The sequence below is a fragment of the Pseudophryne corroboree genome, chromosome 6, assembly GCF_028390025.1.
Source record: "Pseudophryne corroboree isolate aPseCor3 chromosome 6, aPseCor3.hap2, whole genome shotgun sequence".
Classification (NCBI taxonomy): Eukaryota; Metazoa; Chordata; class Amphibia; order Anura; family Myobatrachidae; genus Pseudophryne; species Pseudophryne corroboree.
In genome coordinates this window covers 213,287,492-213,307,488 of record NC_086449.1, presented here as the reverse complement: position 1 = coordinate 213,307,488, position 19,997 = coordinate 213,287,492, and the positions used below count along the sequence as shown (strand labels likewise).

At 39.8% G+C, this 19,997-nt stretch overlaps 1 long non-coding RNA gene across 1 annotated transcript in view; it reads right to left on the bottom strand.

Annotated features, from left to right (window-relative positions):
* Positions 1-15,963, bottom strand: part of LOC134935136 (uncharacterized) — a 37,054-nt gene extending 21,091 nt beyond the window's left edge. Inside the window, exon 1 of the long non-coding RNA XR_010179924.1 lies at positions 15,857-15,963. This is a non-coding gene — a long non-coding RNA (uncharacterized LOC134935136). The remainder of the gene's footprint in view (positions 1-15,856) is intronic.
* Between the last annotated feature and the right edge of the window lie 4,034 nt (positions 15,964-19,997).

Below are 19,997 nucleotides of genomic sequence, written 5' to 3'. Positions count from 1 at the left end.
CCCCTTGGGCTCTCTTTGGGTATATCCTGGATCAACCCAAACTTCCCCCCCAGAACACGAAAATGATAGTGATTCTCTCAGCGGTCGGCAGGAGAGCCATCCTCCAGCAATGGATCTCCGATACCCCCCCTACACTGACACTAGCTACCTCTAAACTACTCTTCCTATTCACAATGGATTGGCTGGAAACGTCTCTAAACAAAGAGATACTGACCCCTGCGTTATTTAAATGCTGGGGCCGATTTATCAATACATTGCCCACTCTGACAAAATTGGCAGTTAAACAAAGTTTTCAATGTACCACGTGGTACGGTTGTCAACTTTTATCTGATGGCCCTCTCATCTCCCTTTCATAATCAAGTAATCCTCTACACCTCTATGCTCTTCTGACTTTCACGTCTCTACTGTCGTACCCTCTGCTACTACCTCCCTGGGCCCTCTCTACTCCTCCACCCTACACCCTTTCTACAAATCTCCGTAGCATATATATTCTCGCTTGCTCTGATGATGTCTCCATGGATGGGTCGGCGGTCCCTTCACCCTGGCAGGTATTGTTGTTTATTGTTTTCGTTTTTGTTTTTTTTTCTTTCTCTTTCTTATTGTTCACCATTACATTTTTTATATTCTTACTTTATTTTAATTTTTAGTTACTTGTTCCCCAATAGGGAGAACATGCTAGAATGTTCTATAATCTATACTAGTTATATTATTATACTATTTCTGCCTCTAGGTTAACTTGGGGATAGATAGTTCTGTGATCTAGTTCTTTCATGATTCCCATAACACTGTCACCCTTAGTTATTCTATTTTGTACTAGAAAATGAAGAAAAGGAGGTTCTGTTTTTGATTTGGTTGCTTATCTGACCTGAGTGTCTCAGACCTCATCAGCCCTTACTCTCAACTATGTATTATGTCAATTTTTGAGATTGCATGTTGTACTATATAAACCTCAATAAAAATATGTTGGGGGAAAAAAAAAACACTACAGTACTGTATGTCTCTGGTTACTTCTTTATTACATTATAGACAGATACTGTAACTACTAAAAGACAAGTAGACGTATGCTGCGCTCAGCTACATGGTGTTCAATGGTTCTTGGTGCTGGGATCAATCTCAAGAAGTCACAGTGAGTATATACAGTACCATATTGATTATCAATATAAATGCAACTAAAAGTGTATATGTGAATGACACAGAAGGATCAGCCGATAACAAAAAATATTTACTTATCAATGTTAAATCAAATCAATACAAACTTGGCATGCACTGTCGCAGATGGCAATACGGTTTTATATTCATACACAAAATATTACATACTGACACACAGGTTAGTGTTTCCATTGGTAATAGCTGTATAAGACTGTTCACATACTGTACAAGCATAATAGTCATTATTGGATGATGTACTGGAACACAGCCCTTTGAGCCTGTGCTTTTGGGCAAAGTTCCAGCAATTGATGTCCCTTATAAAGTTTATTTGAGCCTAAATGGATGTAGACAGCAGTGCCCCGCATGTCTGTGCGCTTGAGTTGCAGCTGGAAGTTCCTGTATTAGTGGTCTTCATACTGGGACCAGTGACAGATAAAGATAACTACTAAATGTTTTACATTCCAGGACAGAAATTTAAATGCTCTGGGAAGCAGAAGTGAGGCCATGTTGAATAGCTTAATGGTAGCCCATTGCCAAAATTGTTTTCCAAATGCTATTTTACTTTAATTAAAAAATGGAAACCATAAGTGCACAGTAAATATGCGATACTATTGATTTTATAAAAATGTCCCTACTTTACAAATGAGGAATCAAATGACATGACTTTTCCATCCATGACAATAGCCATGTTGCACTATCCTCAAAAATGTGGTGAAACCTCCAAAAATGCAGATTCCCCATATGCATTAAGCTCTGGAACTCAAAACTTTCTGGAGCTTGTTCTTGATAGGCAACGCGGGATGAAAGAAAGGGTAGAAAGGGGACAGAGATGAAAGGGTAGGTGGAAACAGAAATTAAAGAGAGGGAAGGGCGTGACTGAGATGAAAGAGATAGAGGTAGTGGAGGGGGGCAGAGATGAAAGAGAGAGGGGAGGGGACAGAGATGGTTGATTAGGGGAACAGAGAGAAAAATGAGAGGCAGATGGGGAGGGGAGAAATGAGGGAGAGAGAAGAGAGACTAGGGGGAACCTTTTAGCACTTGGAGCTGGCACCCCCCTCATGCCCACTGCCTCCTCCCATCCACATTTTTCTTTGTTCATTCATTCATAGTAATATGGACCCTCAATGTTTGAGCTGCTTTGACTTTATTTATACTCTCGCAAATGATGAAATTTGGATTTACTAAATTCTTTATTAGACTTCAGGAGGAAGATTTATCAAACCTGCTGTAAGGGGGAGCAGAAGACTCTGTATATTTGTATATTCTACTGCTATTCTAGAATGTCTATTGTGGAAGCCGGGGCCGAACACAGTTAGGCATCTTCTTCTGTAACCTCATATGATGATGATGATGATGATGATGCAACACATTTTGCTCAGAGTCTAGTAGAGGTGTCACCTTTAAAATAGACAAATCATTGTCCAAAAATGAATGAAGAACAAATTGTGTGTTCACAAATCCCTGAGGAGAGTCTAGGGGGTGCCCTTGTGTGAGTCTGACATTTCTGACATTGTACTCATATAGAAACCTCCTTCCATCATTTCTGCCCCATCTGCAAATGTAAGGATGAGCAGTGCAAGTAAAGATGGTGACTGAGAAATTGAGGATGCTAGTGTGGTAGAAGTGCAACAGGATGAGGGGGATATTTGTGTACTCTATGACACTAATGAGAATGTTGATGATGAGGATGTTATTTGTGTTAAAGTAAATCAACTCCCATATTGGCAGCATTTCTTGCTAATGATAAAAAGAAGACCATTGTCACACCTAGGCAAAAGACCAAAAAATCCACCACTTGTGTGTGGAATTATTTTTACCCATATCCTGACAACATTTGTGAAGGTATCTATACCATTTGTGAGCCCAAAGTTAGTAGAGGTAGGGACATTAACCATCTAGGCACGTTCTCCTTGTTACGACATTTGCAGAGTTCATTCAAGTTAGTTATCAAAATCTGAAAAAAATCTTGTAAAAAAATAAGTATCAGCTGACAGCAGTTTGGACCAGCACCTGCAATTTGCACTGCTAACACCCTCATTATCAACATATTTATTAATGATATCAGGTAGTCCTTCCAAAAACTTGTTTTTTGGAGGTCCAAACAAACCAAGCACTTCAGCCACAAAAGTGGCAGTTCCTGTCACTGAAGTGCTTTATTTGTTAAACTGTGAATGTCCTTTTTAAATTAATGTACAACATAAGGGTGGTGGGTAGGAGACCAATTCCATCTTGCACCACTGGTGGACTAGATTTAGGAGGAAAAACATGTTATTATCCCTTATACTTGGACTCTCTGGTGTACATCATAAATGTACTACAGAGGTGTGTTACATAATCTGGGGATGGTGGCGGGAAGAGTATGGCCAGCAGGTCATCCTCCTAATATCTGTTAGTGTAAGATTGACTTTGTAGTTTGCAGCTCTGCAGTACAAGTATTCGTTTTCTTGGCTTATTTTTAACCTTAGTTAGAAATTCTTGGCTATTAACGCTCTTCTATGGCCTTTTCTCTTCTCAGTTGCTGCAAAACTGATAGTTGTGATTCTCTTTTACATTTATTTAATTTTCTGAATTAATCAATTTTGATCGATCAATCAATCAATCAATCAATCAATTAGTCAATCAACCCTTTACCTGCCTGCCACTAAGTATATACCCTATCTCCATTTCTCTGTACTGCCCTGGGGCCTCTACTTTTGAAAACATTATTTCTGTGGGGTTGTATAGTTTTATTAAACTGTCATACTGTTGGCCACCACTGTGCTGCAATGTTTCATAGTTGTCCTATAACTGCAATGTGCTCTGTCACTTTGTTCAGCCAGCCTTATTGGTGAACAATATTGTGAGCTGGTCAAAATTAAATGGAAATGACTGCAAATTCATGTTATTGATGTTAATAATACTGGAGAAATGAAAACAGGGCCAAATTACATGATATTAGCTGTTTTTAGCAATTTTTTAAAAAGAAATCCAGATTCAAAACCAAAACACTGAGGGCAGTTTTAGCAAAACCAAAACACGGGGGATGGCGCACATCTCTAATTTCAATGAATGAAACTAGGAATGTTGTATTCCCAGCATACACTAACATGACACCATCATCTATCAACAAGTGTGGATGAGACGGCAGCAGCATCTTGGCAGCAATAAACTAAAATGAGAACATTGCTGTAAAACTGGGTAATTAGGTGCACAATTGCCTGATTACTAGGTACATGATTGCACTCTCTGAAACTTTGTATTCTGCTAGGAGATGAATGATCTCTCTCTCTCTCTCTGCCCATTCTACAACATGCACATTGATTAGACATACGCACTGAATTAATGAAGATCAAAAACATATGTTGGCTTACGCTAATAAAGTATTTTAAAACACACACACAATGTTGGTATTTGAAATTCTATATATTACCAGAGATGAGTAAATACACACGAGGATTCAGTTTGATTTGGACCTGAATAGGGTAAGTTCAGTTCTAGGTCAGGCAGCTGACAAGCAGGATTTCTGTCAGTTGCATTGCATGAAAGGGTTAAAAGATTAGTTTGAGCACTTATTAGGAAATGTAATAATATTTTAAAGGTCAATCTGCAAGCAAAGTGACTTTTTTTCTGTGCAAATGAATTGCGAATAGCGCTAATATGTTGCAAATACATTGATTAACATTTTGCAAAAAGTTGCATAAACGTCACAAGTAATGATGCAATTACCCTTCTGGGCGACTCAAATTAAAGTAAAAGTAAGCAAAATTCATACACAACAAACAGTAACCAACTCAGTAAGGCAGTGGTTCTCAACTCCAGCTCTCAAGTACCACCAACAGGTTATGTTTTGTGGCTTCTTTAATCATTCACAGGTGAGTTCATCTATTTGCTGGTTAAGTAATTATTTTACCTTCTTCCACATACAGTAATCCTTAAAACATGATCTGTGTTGAGAAGACTGTGTTGAGAAGGGTTGAGAGCAGTAAGGTATGCAAACATGGACAGCAGTTAATCCCTTGTATCCATTATTCCATAATGTTCACCTGTGCTGTATATTATGGATGTATACGGTATAAGCATACCTCTCCACCACATAACCTCAACCATCTCTACCTCGCTTACTACCTGCCCTCAGGTCCCCATCCACAAGCTCACACCTCATGTCATCTGTCTGTCTCCCCTCTCCCCTAGATTGTAAGCTCCTAGGAGCAGGGTCCTCCGCCCTCTTGTTCTCACAGCCCTCTTTTCTAGCATTTCAGTAACAGCCTTCACCTACTCAGTGGCCATTGAGCCCAGAATTCCTCTTCCTCTAGCTTTTTGTCTCTTCAAACAGCTCTACTCCTGATAGTTATGCCGTCGCTATTGGAGACAGGTTCCACTCTTTGCCAATTACTCGCTTGCTTACCCTGCTTCCCAGCTGTATTGTGTATGGAGAACTGTGGTGCTGATTTTTACTTGTGCTCTGCTTATATCTTGGATACTTTAATGTTATTTAATGTTCTGTGTATCCTATACTGTCCTACTGTTGCCATATGTACAGTGCTGCGGACCACTTTTGGCACCTTATAAATAAAGTAATATAATAATAATAAAACTCTATGTGCATAAAAAAATACTAAAACGCTATGTGCATAAGTATATGGTGATTATGCTTTAGCACTAGATGGAATTAGGAAGTGCTAGTTTAAAAGTAAGAAAATACGACAAGGAAAAAAAGTCTCAAAATGTAGGGCCAATTACAAATCTCGGCAACAATGTTAAATATAAAGCAGTTGTTCACATGAAAATACATTCCCACAAAATATCAGTATCTATCTGTCTATCTATCTATCTATCTATCTATCTATCTATCTATCTATCTATCTGTCTGTCTGTCTGTCTGTCTGTCTGTCTGTCTGTCTGTCTGTCTATCTATCTATCTATCTATCTATCTCTCTTGCTATATCCAGCTATCTATCTAATTATCCACTCACAATACTTTCAGGTAAGACAGGCTGTACGAAACACCTGATGGAAGTTGAGCCAAACATAGTGAAAAGTTGATTAAGTTTCCTCGAAACACTATAAAATTTCCCTGGAGCTTTAATGACAGAAGGAACACACATTTGCACAGTGTACTATTTTCCCTACAGTAGTGCTTCTCTCACAATATATACAGCTAGTTTTTGCAAGGAAACATTGGAGGAGGTGGAATGTAATTGAATGGTTACCAACAGTTAATATTTAATCACACTTAGAGGCTAATGGGACAATAAAGTAGACATGTACTGTACAACATTGCTCTTTGCAGCAAGAACAATTCACTAGCGGTATTCAGGAGCTACTCTGAGTTTGACAAGTATCCTGAGAAGTTATTTCAGTTTATTAATAACGGCTAGTTTCATTTGGCATTTTCACTCTGACATTTTCATTCCTTTTTTTTTTTTATGCCCATAATGTTATTTTCACCATTTGCAATAGTTTTGAGAAAATGCTGTTATTAGCTGTATTTTTAGCACTTTTCATAATTCAGTAAAATGGAAAAACATCTTGCACATAAATAGTAATTTTCACACCTCTTTTTAAATGTCCCTACTAGTGATCAAATATAGGAATTTTGTTCTAAAGTTGGCCCAAAGGAGTCAGACACATTCTCAGCACCCAAAAATGACATGTGAAAGGTAAGAGAATCCCAGCCGTGATCACACCTCTACTACATTTCTTCTTTAATTAACACAATGCTGAGGATTCTATAGGGGATGGTTTTAAAGCATCTTGGGGAAGAAAAAGTCATATATATTGATTGGGGAGGCAATGTGGTTTTAATCAGCTGTCTACAGGTAATTCCATTTCTATGAGGTCATACTGTGCAAATCAGACAATGCGTATGAAAGGGAGCTGTCTTTAGTCTTACCTGATCTTGTACTATGCTGAGACCTCAGGATCAACAATGTTCCAGAATGAAAGTTTTTTTTTTTTTGCTTTTTTTTTTTTTTACTTGCAATGTATTGCATATGGGGCTTTATTCAGAGTTGGCTGCTAATGCGGCCCACAGCACAGTTTGCCTGCATCAGCAAACTGCACACATGCAGCAGCCGCATTGCGGCAGCGTGACCTTACACATTGCAGCTGCATTCCGGAAGGATGCGGCCACAATGTGATTGACAGAAGCGGGCGTACTTTGGGCGGTGACGTGGCATTGCGGAGGCGTGGCGGGGCCAAATGGGGGTGTGCCAGGAGCGTTTTCGGGGTGGCTGCATGACATCACAAACAGCCACTCAGATTAATAAAATGGCTGGAACGCCTGACAGCTGCGCTGCCAGGGGTCAACCTTAGTTCAACGTGGCCGTAATGTGATTGCGGATGCATTGTGAGACGGCGCTACACATGCTGGATAGCCTTGCCCTGTCCTGGACTGCCCCAGCATGTGAGGAGATGGACGTAGATCTGGCTGCGTATGTAGCGAATTGCGTCCATCTCTGAATAAGGTCCATTGTCAGTTGAAGGAAGTGATGCTGTCCATGTATATTTACCAGTGTTACACAGCAGGAGGACATTTCTAAACTGTAGGTACAAGGATATTGGATCAGTGTCCACTTTCCGCACTTTTCCTAAGCAAAGTTTAACAGACTGGAAGGGTCAATTTTGTAAAGGATGTCCCTGTGTATTTTTCTTCATTTGGTCCTTATACTGTCATTGCACAGACTTATCTCTTGTTAAAATGAACATTCAAAATTATTTCCATTACTCGCTTTACACTGGCAAATTTCTCATTTAGGGGGATATTTATCAACGCATGGAGAGTGAGAAAATGTAGAGAAATAAAGCACTAACCGATCAGCTCCTGTCATTTTGTAAACACATCCTGTAAACTGAGAGTTAGAAGCTGATTGATTAGTGCTTTGTATCTCTCTACTTTATCTCTCTCCATGCTTACTATCATTATCTTTTATGTAGAAAATGCAAACACATTACGCTACATCGCACATGGGTGGAAAGGGGAGGGATACAAAAATGACTACAGAAGCATGGCATTGACACGGCTTATAACCTAAGAGCTGTGGAGTACACTTCACGCATCAGGTGTTGATGCTGATATTTGTGCAGTTGAGCAATTATTTGCTACTGCGCATGCGCGAGAACCCATATAGTGCATGTGTTGCCCTGAAAGTACACAGAGTCGCTTGCAATAGAGTTGGTGGAGCACAACCATGGGTTTTCATGGGTGGTGACTGGGAGGTGGCTTGAAGTGTGTGCAAAAAAAGGCCTTCCCACATGCATGTCATTGGAGTGTCAGTGAACACGGCTGTGTCCCTAAATGCAGAGCCACTGCAACAGAGGCCATGCTTAGAAGAATTTTAGAAGGAATCACTGAGCAGCCCATAGGCTCTCATCAGTGTTGATGGAGGGCTAATGGTGTGTTTAGAACCACCAACATAGTTGCATGGTCCATGGACACTGATAGTGGGTGTCTCCACACTTGTACCCCTCATCGTATGCGTGCTTAAGGGGAATGCTACCATTAGCATGTCCGTATTAGCTCTTTGGCTGTTCCAACACTGGCAGCTATTGTGAACATAGTAGCATCCACCTCTGAATCAGGACCATGTCATCCACCTCTGAATCAGGACCATTGCATCCATCTCTGAATCAGGACCATTGCATCCATCTCTGAATCAGGACCATGTCATCCACCTCTGAATCAGGACCATAGCATCCATCTCTGAATCAGGACCATTGCATCCATCTCTGAATCAGGACAATAGCATCCATCTCTAAATCAGGACCATAGCATCCATCTCTGAATCAGGTCCATTGCATCCATCTCTGAATCAGGACCATAGCATCCATCTCTGAATCAGGACCATTGCATCCATCTCTGAATCAGGACCATAGCATCCATCTCTGAATCAGGACCATAGCATCCATCTCTGAATCAGGACCATATCATCCATCTCTGAATCAGGACAATAGCATCCATCTCTAAATCAGGACCATAGAATCCATCTCTGAATCAGGACCATATCATCCATCTCTGAATCAGGACAATAGCATCCATCTCTAAATCAGGACCATAGTATCCAGGACCATAGTAAAACGTTTCTGACACTGGGCAGCTAGTGAATACTGGCACTAGGAATTTCTATGAAAGACTGCTATAAGTCAGTAAAAGCTTACATAATATACTAGTTATAAGTCAACCTGTAGTAAACCCACACTTAGGAGTTAATCAGTAGAGGACACTAAGGATGTCTTCTAAATATTACTTATCTTGTTGAGGTACCAGCTGCTCTGAGGTACTTTACATTGAAGGTTTCAGTGCTCTATTTAGAAGCATCTTACACACGTAGATTTAATAAGCTTTGTCAGAGAGAAGTCTTCTGGATGTTAAAGTTTAATTCTTTACACCCAGATGGACTTAATGAAGCAATTGAACTAAATTCGGTCCTCTAGTTTGGGATTTTTGCCCCCGTTCTTGTTCTAATAATTGGTGCTTTCCCTCCTCTATATGCATTATTTGAAAATTTAGGTTGTTTAAATACCTGAATAGTATAGCTTAGCTTCCTACACATTGGTTGAGAAATAAATCAGATCAAACTCCATTATTGAGATGACCATCACTATACGAAATGATGGTTTATGTCTATGTGTGTATGTGTATATATATAGATTATAATTGCCTGATTGGTGACAATATTTTTTCAATTAGATTCACATGCATGTGTATGTGCATTTATATGTATATATATATTAAACATCTTGCCAATGTGTGTTATAAAGTATTATACATTCACCAAATAACAACTGAACACATATTTACATGAAATTATCTGTCTATTTAGATGTATGCATATATATGTATGTATGTATGTATATATATATATATATATATATATATATGTGTATTGTGTATATATGTATGAGAACAAGTGTGAATTGCATATACTTATATATGTGTATGTTCTCCCCTATTTATTCTTGTGTCACATTTCTGTTTTTTATGATCCATAATAACATATAAATATATATGAGGATCTTGTTTATATGTATTACTAATTAAAATGGTTATTTGTACAAATATGATAACTGTATGTACTGGACTGAGGGAATTCTGGGAGAGGTCTCATCAATAATGGAGGTTAGGTCTAATACATTTATATACAATGTTTCTCTCCCAGTGATTGTGGCCACGTCATCGAGGGATTTGTGAGACATGTAGAGAAGGTATAAGCATAGAAAGAACAGCAAGTACCCTTTGTGAAGGGGATTTTTCCTCCAATTACGTGACCCACATCATGTGACTAATCAGAACCAATGATAACGAAGTCACGTGACCGGAGACTCGGAGTCACGTGTACTAAAAAGGCCCATCTAAGCTCAGAAATAACACTTAGTACCTCCCGAGAAGGGGATGATGGAGTCTCCGATCACGTGACTTAGATCACATGTTTCAGCGGGACCAATAGGATTGCATAGAATCCGGATCACGTGTTCTACAATGTCACATGACCGGCTTCACTCGAATTTAGTTTTATGTGTAAATAAAGTACTAATACTCGTTTTAAGGTGAAAATTATCTTGATTATAATAGTAGAATTTTGTGAAATTAATCACATATTTAAAGTTTTATTTTGAGACGGTTTGCTGTGTGTCTTAATAAAGCACTGAACAGGTGCTGGTCATTAATTCATTAAGAAGGGTATAAATAGAGACCCAATATACACTGAATTTATGCTCCTGAGGAAGCTGGATCACCCTGTTGCCAGCGAAACGCGTTGAGCTTGTTTACCCACCTGGACATCACTCTCCGATATTCATTGGGACTTTGACACTCCTATCACTGGGAAGTTTTTCCAAACAAAGACCTGATCCACACATACAGCTAGCAATGGACTCTTCCTAAAGCTGATGCCACCATATACATCCATTGTGGAACTGGTAACTATCTTGTGCTACAGTGAATGCCATCTGGAGATTGTCCTAGCCGTAACGACATATGTCCCAGAGGAGAGTGGATTTAAAAGTGATTTCATCCAGGGGGAATTTATTACCAAAAGTGTTATTAAGAATAATAACAGGAATTTATTCCTGGTTTTTTTAATGGTTTAATAAATTGTTATTTTATTCAGCAAACCGTCTTTTTATAATCCTTACAGCCAGCGCTGGTACCCTGTGTGTTTTTTACACATGTAGGTTATGGATAAATCATGTAGTTTCCAAAATATCAGGATGGACTTTTTAGCATCTGTAATTCCAGTTGGATAATGATCAAGTTCTCTAGTAAGAGTAAGCTCCAACACTAGGGCCATTGTTGGCTGAGGAAATGTTTGAAAGAACAGATAACGTTGATTACAGAATAGAGTAAGAAGAAGGAAAGTTCTGTAGTACTAGAGCACTTATAACACGGAGTTGTAAATTATCTAGAGGGCCATTTCTCTTGTCAACTCTGGCAGGCCAACCATGGGGAAATGGAGATTCTCACCTCACCTACCTTATAACTCTAAGATTCACTTATGTTCTCAGTTACTGCAGCCATCACTACTTACCTACAACGACTGTAGGGGAAAGCACACTATGACATATAATAATGTGTGCTACTGTACCTCCTGCAGTCAAAAAGGGGGGAGGGGATTTATCACATCTTAGATAGATAAAGCACCAACCAATTAGCTTCTGTCATTTTTCTAGCACAGCCTTTAAAGTAACAGCAGCTTATTGGTTGGTACTTTAACTCTCTGCTCTTTATAGCACTCCAAGATTTGATAAATCTCCCCGTATGTGAGGATGGTTGTGGCTGAGCAAAGGGCATACAGTGTACGGAGAGTAGGTAACCAATGAGCAAATGAGAAACCCAACTAAATGTATTCAAATCATACACCAAATGTACCTCAATACACGCTCATGCTAGCACCATACCATACCATACCATACCAGTTGTTTTATTTTTTTATCAGTGTCTCATCTGGTTTTTGAGCACTTCACATTCAGTATAATGTGAGGTGTAAAAGGACATAGAGCTTGAATTGAATCATATGTAGCCGATTCTAGTTTCGATGTGATGACATATTAAAATTAGAACTAATCTGTCCTCACTTATTACAAACTTTGAATTATTACAAATTTTAGATGTTGATTTTTGTGGTCTATGAAAATCACCTCTTTTTTATTAGGTCACTTGACTCTGGTTTCATATATCTATATAATATATTTAGTAGGTGTTTACTAGGGATATAGGGGGTCATTCCGACCCGATCGCTCGCTGCAGTTTGTCGCAGCACAGCGATCGGGTCAGAACTGCGCATGCGCCGGCGCCTCAGTGCGCCGGCGCATGCCAGCTTTCATTACCTAGCGATCTCCTCTGAGACAGAGGCGGTTGCTAGGCGGGAGGGGGCTGAACAGCGGCGTTAAGCCGCCGTTTAGGGGGAGCGGTCCGGCCAATGCAGGCGTGGCCGGACCATTGGGGGGCGGCCGCGGCTGCTGCGTTGACGTCTCATGCAGCCGGTGCGGCCAGCAGGAGCGACGCTGGCCGGGAGTTACTCCTCAAATACAAAGGCATCGCCGCTGTGCAATGCTTTTGTATTTGTGCAGGGGGGCCGGCACTGACATGTGGGGCGGACTAGCCCTGTGCTGGCCGTCCCCCCGCATGTCTGAGTTTACGATCGTAGCTGTGCTAGATTTAGCACAGCTACGATCAACTCGGAATGACCCCCATAGTCAATAACCCGGCACTCAATGTTATGATTCCTTAACATTACTAAGGAGTCTATTTATCAAGAACATTATCCCCTAATCCCTGCAAAAATTAAAAAATTCTAGGATTTATAATCTGCCTATTTATAATAACCTGCAGCCTGCGATGGACCTCGATTGGGCATCTAAGTGAAGTATGCCTGTGTGACTATACCGGGTGAAATACCGGGTCATGCATGTACAGAAGGGACATGGTATATCACTGCTTTCTGCCCTGAAAATTACTTTCATTAATAGCCAAAAAAATATTTGTTATTGCAACAATGATCAGTGAGAGAAAATCCATCTTTCCAGGACTATTTGGTAAATAGAACCTTTAATATGCAGTAAAACAACACTATAAAAGTCTTAGCTGTCATAGAACATAAACTGTACACATATACCTATTATAACAGCATAACCATCCACCTGAGGAAATAGACGAGGGAAAGGAGGCAGCATGTACTAAACGTAGCCCCTGAGAGGTATGTTTAACGCATTATCTTACCAAATTGGGGCTTACTGTTAAATGGGATTCTGGTTATATTTGGTAGCAGATGGGTTAAGACTCATGCACATTTAAAAATGAAATGGTTACTTTTTTCCCCCCTTCTCGCAGCCATTACGGTGATCATCCAAAGCTTCTACAAGGTAAATACTTCTGGAAAATAAGTGGAAATTTGCTGTAAATCAGTCTCTTTTGTGCATGGCCACAGGAGCATTCTGAAATGTTTGGACACTAATACCCGTTCATTTTCCTGGTTCTATAAATAAAAGCTGCCAGCTATGTGGCAGCCTTGAAATGGTATTCTTCAGGGCACAGCAGGGGACCTCATCCTTATTACCTCGGCAGGGGGCAGGACAGGCCCAACACAGCAAGACAACTGAATCAAGACATTTTCAGTGTCTAACAAAATGACTATGGTTTAAAAAGGAGTAAAAGGTTGGGGGAAATTGGACTGCTTTTGTGCTCAGTGTAATACCTTTGTTAAAAGAGTTCAAATAACATATATATTTTTTGGGGGGATTTTTTTTTTATTTTAAAGATATGTACAAGCATATTTCTCAACCATATTCCTGAAATTGCAAGTCAAATTAACTCTTCATTTATCATTAAGAATGCTAGAACTCCCCTTCGAGTAGCAGGATTCTGTTTATGCATTACAATGTGCGGGAGACCTGAGCGGGGCCCCTGACAATAAAAATGTAAAACCAGGGCTGACACTGAAGTGCGGGCACGTTGTGAGCACCGTTTTCTATATTTCATCCCTCTGACAAAATTAAACAGTCACTTTGGCTCTCATTTGCAAGATTTGAGAAAGTCTTTCATTGGGCCACCATCAAATAAACCAGAGACTTACCAAATCAGGCATTGTCACAATGAATAAACAGTTGTCATTAGTCACACAAAAAAAAAAAGAATCCATGAATGAGATTTTTATTATTCACCAGCATTTCCCATTGTCCAAACAGATGGGCTTATTATTTTTACACAAGCCATTAAATGATGCAAAAAACCAAAATATGGGGGCTGAACATTCACAGTCAAATTGCTAGCAGCTGGATTGTAACACCCAGACGGTCTCCAGCATTTCTACACAAATGCCAGTTTTAAAGGCATTGAAAAAAGAATTAAGAGAAAAATAAACTTTTGGTTCACTTGTTGCACTGATCTAAACCACTCCCTAGTTTACACTTTGCATAAGCGCATGCATATTTAGATATCAAATATTTATCTATTTACTCATACATTATACATCGGACAGTAAGTACATGGAGCTACTAAATCACCCATGTGAAAATAAGTATTGTTACACAAACATCTATTGCAGATAAAAAGCTTCAAATTGTGTGTAGCTTATGCCTATAACTTACAAAGTAAATGGCTTTGGTAAGCAACATCCATGCATAGTATAGAAGATGAGTACTTTTAGTGCAAGAGGTGGCAATAATGACATTGTTCAATGTGAACTGCTGTTAGTCTTATATATATATATATATATATACATTATTATGGCATAACAGTAATGTATCTTTAGGAACTTAAACCTACTTCAGACAGATAATTTAGCATTTGGGGACGTCATATTTGTAAACAATGTATGTTACAAGTAATTGCACAATGTATGCTGCCTGCAGTAGCTCTCTCACAACATACGGCTAATAACACCTTGGCAGTATGCCACTACACAATATTTGTTGACAAACTAGTAATCCAATTCATGTCAGGCTATTATCATTTTGTCAGGTTATTTGATATGCTTGCAGTTACTCAGTATTTGAGTAATTATATTAGAGCACATAACCTACAAAATCTAAATGTATAGTAAGGGCTACTGATAGCAGACCTCAACTGTACGTGTAGATGTGTCTGTTTTGGTTGAATACATGTACATTGATGATATATTTATTTTTGTTTGATTGCTTTTAAATCAAGTCATCCTGGTAAGTTATTAAATTGAGGTTTATTCAATTTGTGCACTTTTTGAGAATGTCGATAAATCTCGATATTGTATGATAAATACTCTGTGATGAACATGTTTACATATTGGATGCGGGAAAGAAAAAGATTGTGCAATATGGACAAATTTTATCAATTATATTTAATTATTTTGAAATCATATGGGAAATCTGACCTCAATGTAACCCAATTGGTTTTGTCAAATCATATCAAATAAAGGTTTATACCATTAGATTCTTATGGTGAGTAACGTGCTATCAACACTTTTGTAGGAATAATGTATGTCTGATATCTTATACCATCTGCTGCCATCATCTACAAGCCAGTTACTGATTAATACGCCACTGACATTCTGATATGAACCAATGTAGTTTAATTAGATGCCATGTTTTGTTTCAAAAATATCCTAATGAACAATTTTCCATATACAGTACAGGGCTCCTCATATTATATTAGGATATTGTTTACACATAAAAACACAAATTGAGAGATGCTACTTGTTAAATGAGATTGTAGAATTTGAATGTTAATGATAGCAAGCAATAAATATCACCTTACCTAATAATACAGCAGACATTCTGGACTGGCAGGTAGCAAATTAACTGCATCTGGTGTCAAGAGGAGTTAATTAACATTTTCTTAGATGTATTCTGTCAGTTATGGATAAAAGAGAAGCGTTTGCGGATCTTCCATCAGAGCACAGAGGAATGAGGAAGGATGTAACTGGTTCTCTAGTTTCAACTAACCTCATGTAGACCAATTTTTTTACACAATATAGTTGTACACTCTAAATGTGTATGTGCATCATGCAGAGAACCACTTTCCCCATAACTCTGACATCTCACTTTAGTGCCCGCTGCTAGCTTGCTGTTATGCAGCAATGCAGACAGATGGATCAGCAGAAAGATAAACTGGCACATACCAGAGACATACCCTCACACAAAGCAGACATTGACCCAGCCATACCAAGCAACTGCACCCAGAGACCTCTAAAAACTGTTCTTCTATCAGGCGGTTGCTTATGGCACTGATAAGATTTATCTTACAGCACTGACTTAGAATTAAAAAAAAGAAAGATGAAATAGCACAAGAGAGGCTAATGTGTTTTTTCAAGCGTACCAATCGGCCTAGTGCAATGTCAAAGCCTCGGGCTAAATTTGCAGGTGGTCGAGCATCTTCTTTTCATAAGGTTAACCTACAAAGAGCACACAAGCTCTGCTCCATGTGAATGTGAGAGCAGCACCCAGGGAGCCGGGCAACAATAAGAAAATAATGACATCAACCTGACCGTGGTTAAGTACATAACACGCTGAAGGTTCACGGATGTGTGGCCCGGAACAATGAGTGGAGAGAGAAAGAAGGCTGGTTGGCTAAAGCCCAGCACTTATTATCCATGCTGTGAGACCAAGGGAAGGTATGATACAGGCTGCCATTTCAATTGACTGCCGGTTAATCTCTCAATTTGTGTAAGAGAAAAACAAAATAATGTATACAAAGTTCTGTAAGCGGCCCTCGATCCCTTCTTTAATGCTTTCATGTTTTTTTCTTAATTAATACATTCTTTTACTACTGCTTTCTCTTGTGAGAAGCCACCCACCGCTGATTGCCTACCACCAACATGAAAGAGGATGGGGTAACTCTTTCCCCACCATGGTTAGGCAAGCAATGCTTTGCAAAGCTTCAGTAATCTGGACACCAATTGACTGTACAATACATGTTAATGCAGTGTGAACAATGCCACAGAAGTTCTTCATATCCCAGTTGTGAAGACCTTTGTATCTAGCTGAAATGGAAGCCTAGCTTTCTGAACCCTACATTGTGCATCCTCACTTTATATTTCATATGAGAAGACCTTGTTGTTATTGTGTTATCAGTATTCTGATGATCTGGTTCATCAGACATGGAGTTCTTACAAATGGTTTTACAAGATGTTAGAGAAGGGCGAGGTTTATCACATGGTGTAATACAAATATACAGCCAATATATGAGATGGACTGTATGTGTTTACTACAGGGATGTGGTTAAATTACAGAATTCTGTAATCTAATAATGAAAAGGAACCTAAGTTCAACAGAAATACAATTAAAGGTTGTATTATGTCTGTTTGGTTTAAAAAGCCAAAGCTTAGCAAGTTTTACAATGATTTATACCTCTTGTCCAAAAATATGGAAAGCAGGAAGTTCTAGGGGACAGATAAACGATGGCTGCTAATATTAGCAAAACACTTGTAAAGGCTAAGTCCATATATGTGGGAGTATTTATCATGGATTCAGGGTGTCGGTACACATTGGCCTCTAGATCCAGGAGAACCCACACTGCACTCCCTGCACCCATTCACCATACTTACCTCTCCATCTGTGCTGCAATAATCACTGGGAAAATGGAGCACTCTCCATTTTCCTGAAGATATATGCATGCGCAAGATGACCATGTCTGGACTAAAGCTCAAGGAATTTATTAATACTGTTTTAGCTGCATGACAGAATGATATATTAAACTTGAAACATACAATATTTCCACAGCAATCTTCTACAATGTGTCTGTGTTATTATGTCCCTAAGATTTGTGGATGAATGGAACCACATCTGTGCAGGGCCAGCAGTACAGTAGCAGGAATAGAGCATTGAAATATTGTTGAAAGAAGAGTGCTCTTCTGTGCAGACTCCAGTCTTCCTGTTCTCCAGGGAGGCGTCATGCAGTATCCCATGATGGCCATCAAGATCTCCACTGAGCATGCACAGGGGCCATCTTGACACTGTGTGAGTCTGTGTTAGAGACATTGGAAGACATGTCTTTCTCTTAGTTCCAGGGAGAGCTACAATACAGTTGGTGAGCTGTATGACACACCACTCCACTGACGCTCTGCTCCTTGAGAATCAGTGTGTGTGTAACAGTGAGTATAACTGTACCTGCTGTCTATCAATAAACCAACACCACTGTTTAAGTAACTGGGCTGTTCATAGTTAGAGTCATCCTCTGTTGTGTGCCTATAAATCTGCAATATCAACACCTGCACTCACATAATTTCCAACAAATATCACCTTCTAACAGGTAGTGGGGTGAGAGTTATGGCAAACCACTGTGTGTCAGCATGATGCAGCTTGAGACCTGAGAGGGAGACCTTGGAACTTAGCTGAGATAAAACATGTACCTTATTAATAGACAAGAGACCATAGGTTCTGAGGAAGAGTCCCTGGAATCTAGTGAGAAGCAGATAGAAGGTGGTGATACCATTGTCTGGGTGAGAATTCAAAGGTACAGTCAAGAACAGTGCTGTAAGAATGACTTACTGTATGAGTACAATGAGAATTAGTGAGTGCAAGTAAATCCTGTCTATCCCTTGCATGCTGCAGTATGTCAAAATGGCATAGAAGGTAAAAGGGAAAGATATGATGTATTTAGAAGAGAGGAGGATGAATGAAATAACCCAGGTAGTGAAGAAGTTAGAGATAGAGAGAAAGGTTGACTATCACAATCCGCATGAGTATCAGTTCTGAGGATCAATAATGCGATATATCACAATAGGGATTTCTGCAACTAAGGACTGTGGGACTTATTCAGGTTGGATCGCTATTGAGACTGAACTTGCAATCATCTCAAAACTGCTACTACTGAAAATTGCATGTGAAGAGTCACCCTGAATGGTAAAAGAGACCCACCGATGCGATCGCAAATCTGCGTATGCATATGCAGAATTGCGATCCAGTCGCAGAAAGCGAGTATCATCAACAGGTGCGGTTGACTCAGAGCTATTCAGAATAATGAGAATGCAATCACACCCGCGCAATGTTTTTATTCGCAAACGGTTGCATACACGCCCAGAAAACAAATATGATCGCATTTCACTGAAGCTCCTATTGCATTTCAGTCTTTGCACATACGCAATGATTTTGCAGCACACGTGCAGTCTGATGGTAATCGCTCAATTTGCAATTTAGCAATCCATGCTGAATGAAGCCCTGTGTACGAGAGAAAAGATGTGCTACTGTAAAAGTGATTCTGTGTTTCAAGAGTGCATCTTGTACCCATTAAACTGTATCTTAACTTTGCTACTATGCTTGTGTCAGCTCTACACCTAGTCAACTTGTTACGAAAATTGAAGGTGCAGTAAGCTAAGTGGTGGTGGTGAGTATTTAGTGTTCCAGAGGTACTGTAGGTACCATGGAATTCTCTACTCCAACCAGGGGTTAAAGTGAGTTGTAACGGGGCGGAACTGTGTTCCATCAGTTCTATTTAGAGACGGAACGCAGTTCCACATCCTCCGGCTCACCTAACCTGATGTGTGCCCTGCGCCGCAGGGAGCTGCAAGGCGCCCACTGAGATTGTGTTACCAGCGGGTGCCCATCTCTCTCTCCAAAGCGGAAGCTGGAGGCAGGAGCTCACTACTGAGCACGGCTTCTGGCTCTGTCAGTGTGTGCTACGGAGAGACGTCATGACATCTCTCCCATAGTGCTGAGGAGTGGACGCCAGGAGGACTGCAGCGGTCAGATGCAGGAGCAGGGATTGGTGAGTATTGTGTTTATTTTTTTATATGTTTGAGTGTAAGCGACGCTTCTACTGAGGGCAAACTACACAGGGGCTAACTACTGGGAGCAAACTACATAGAGGCTAACTACTGGGGGGAAAACTACATAGGGGCTAACTACTGGGAGCAAACTACATAGGGGCTAACTACTGGGCACAAACTACATAGAGGCTA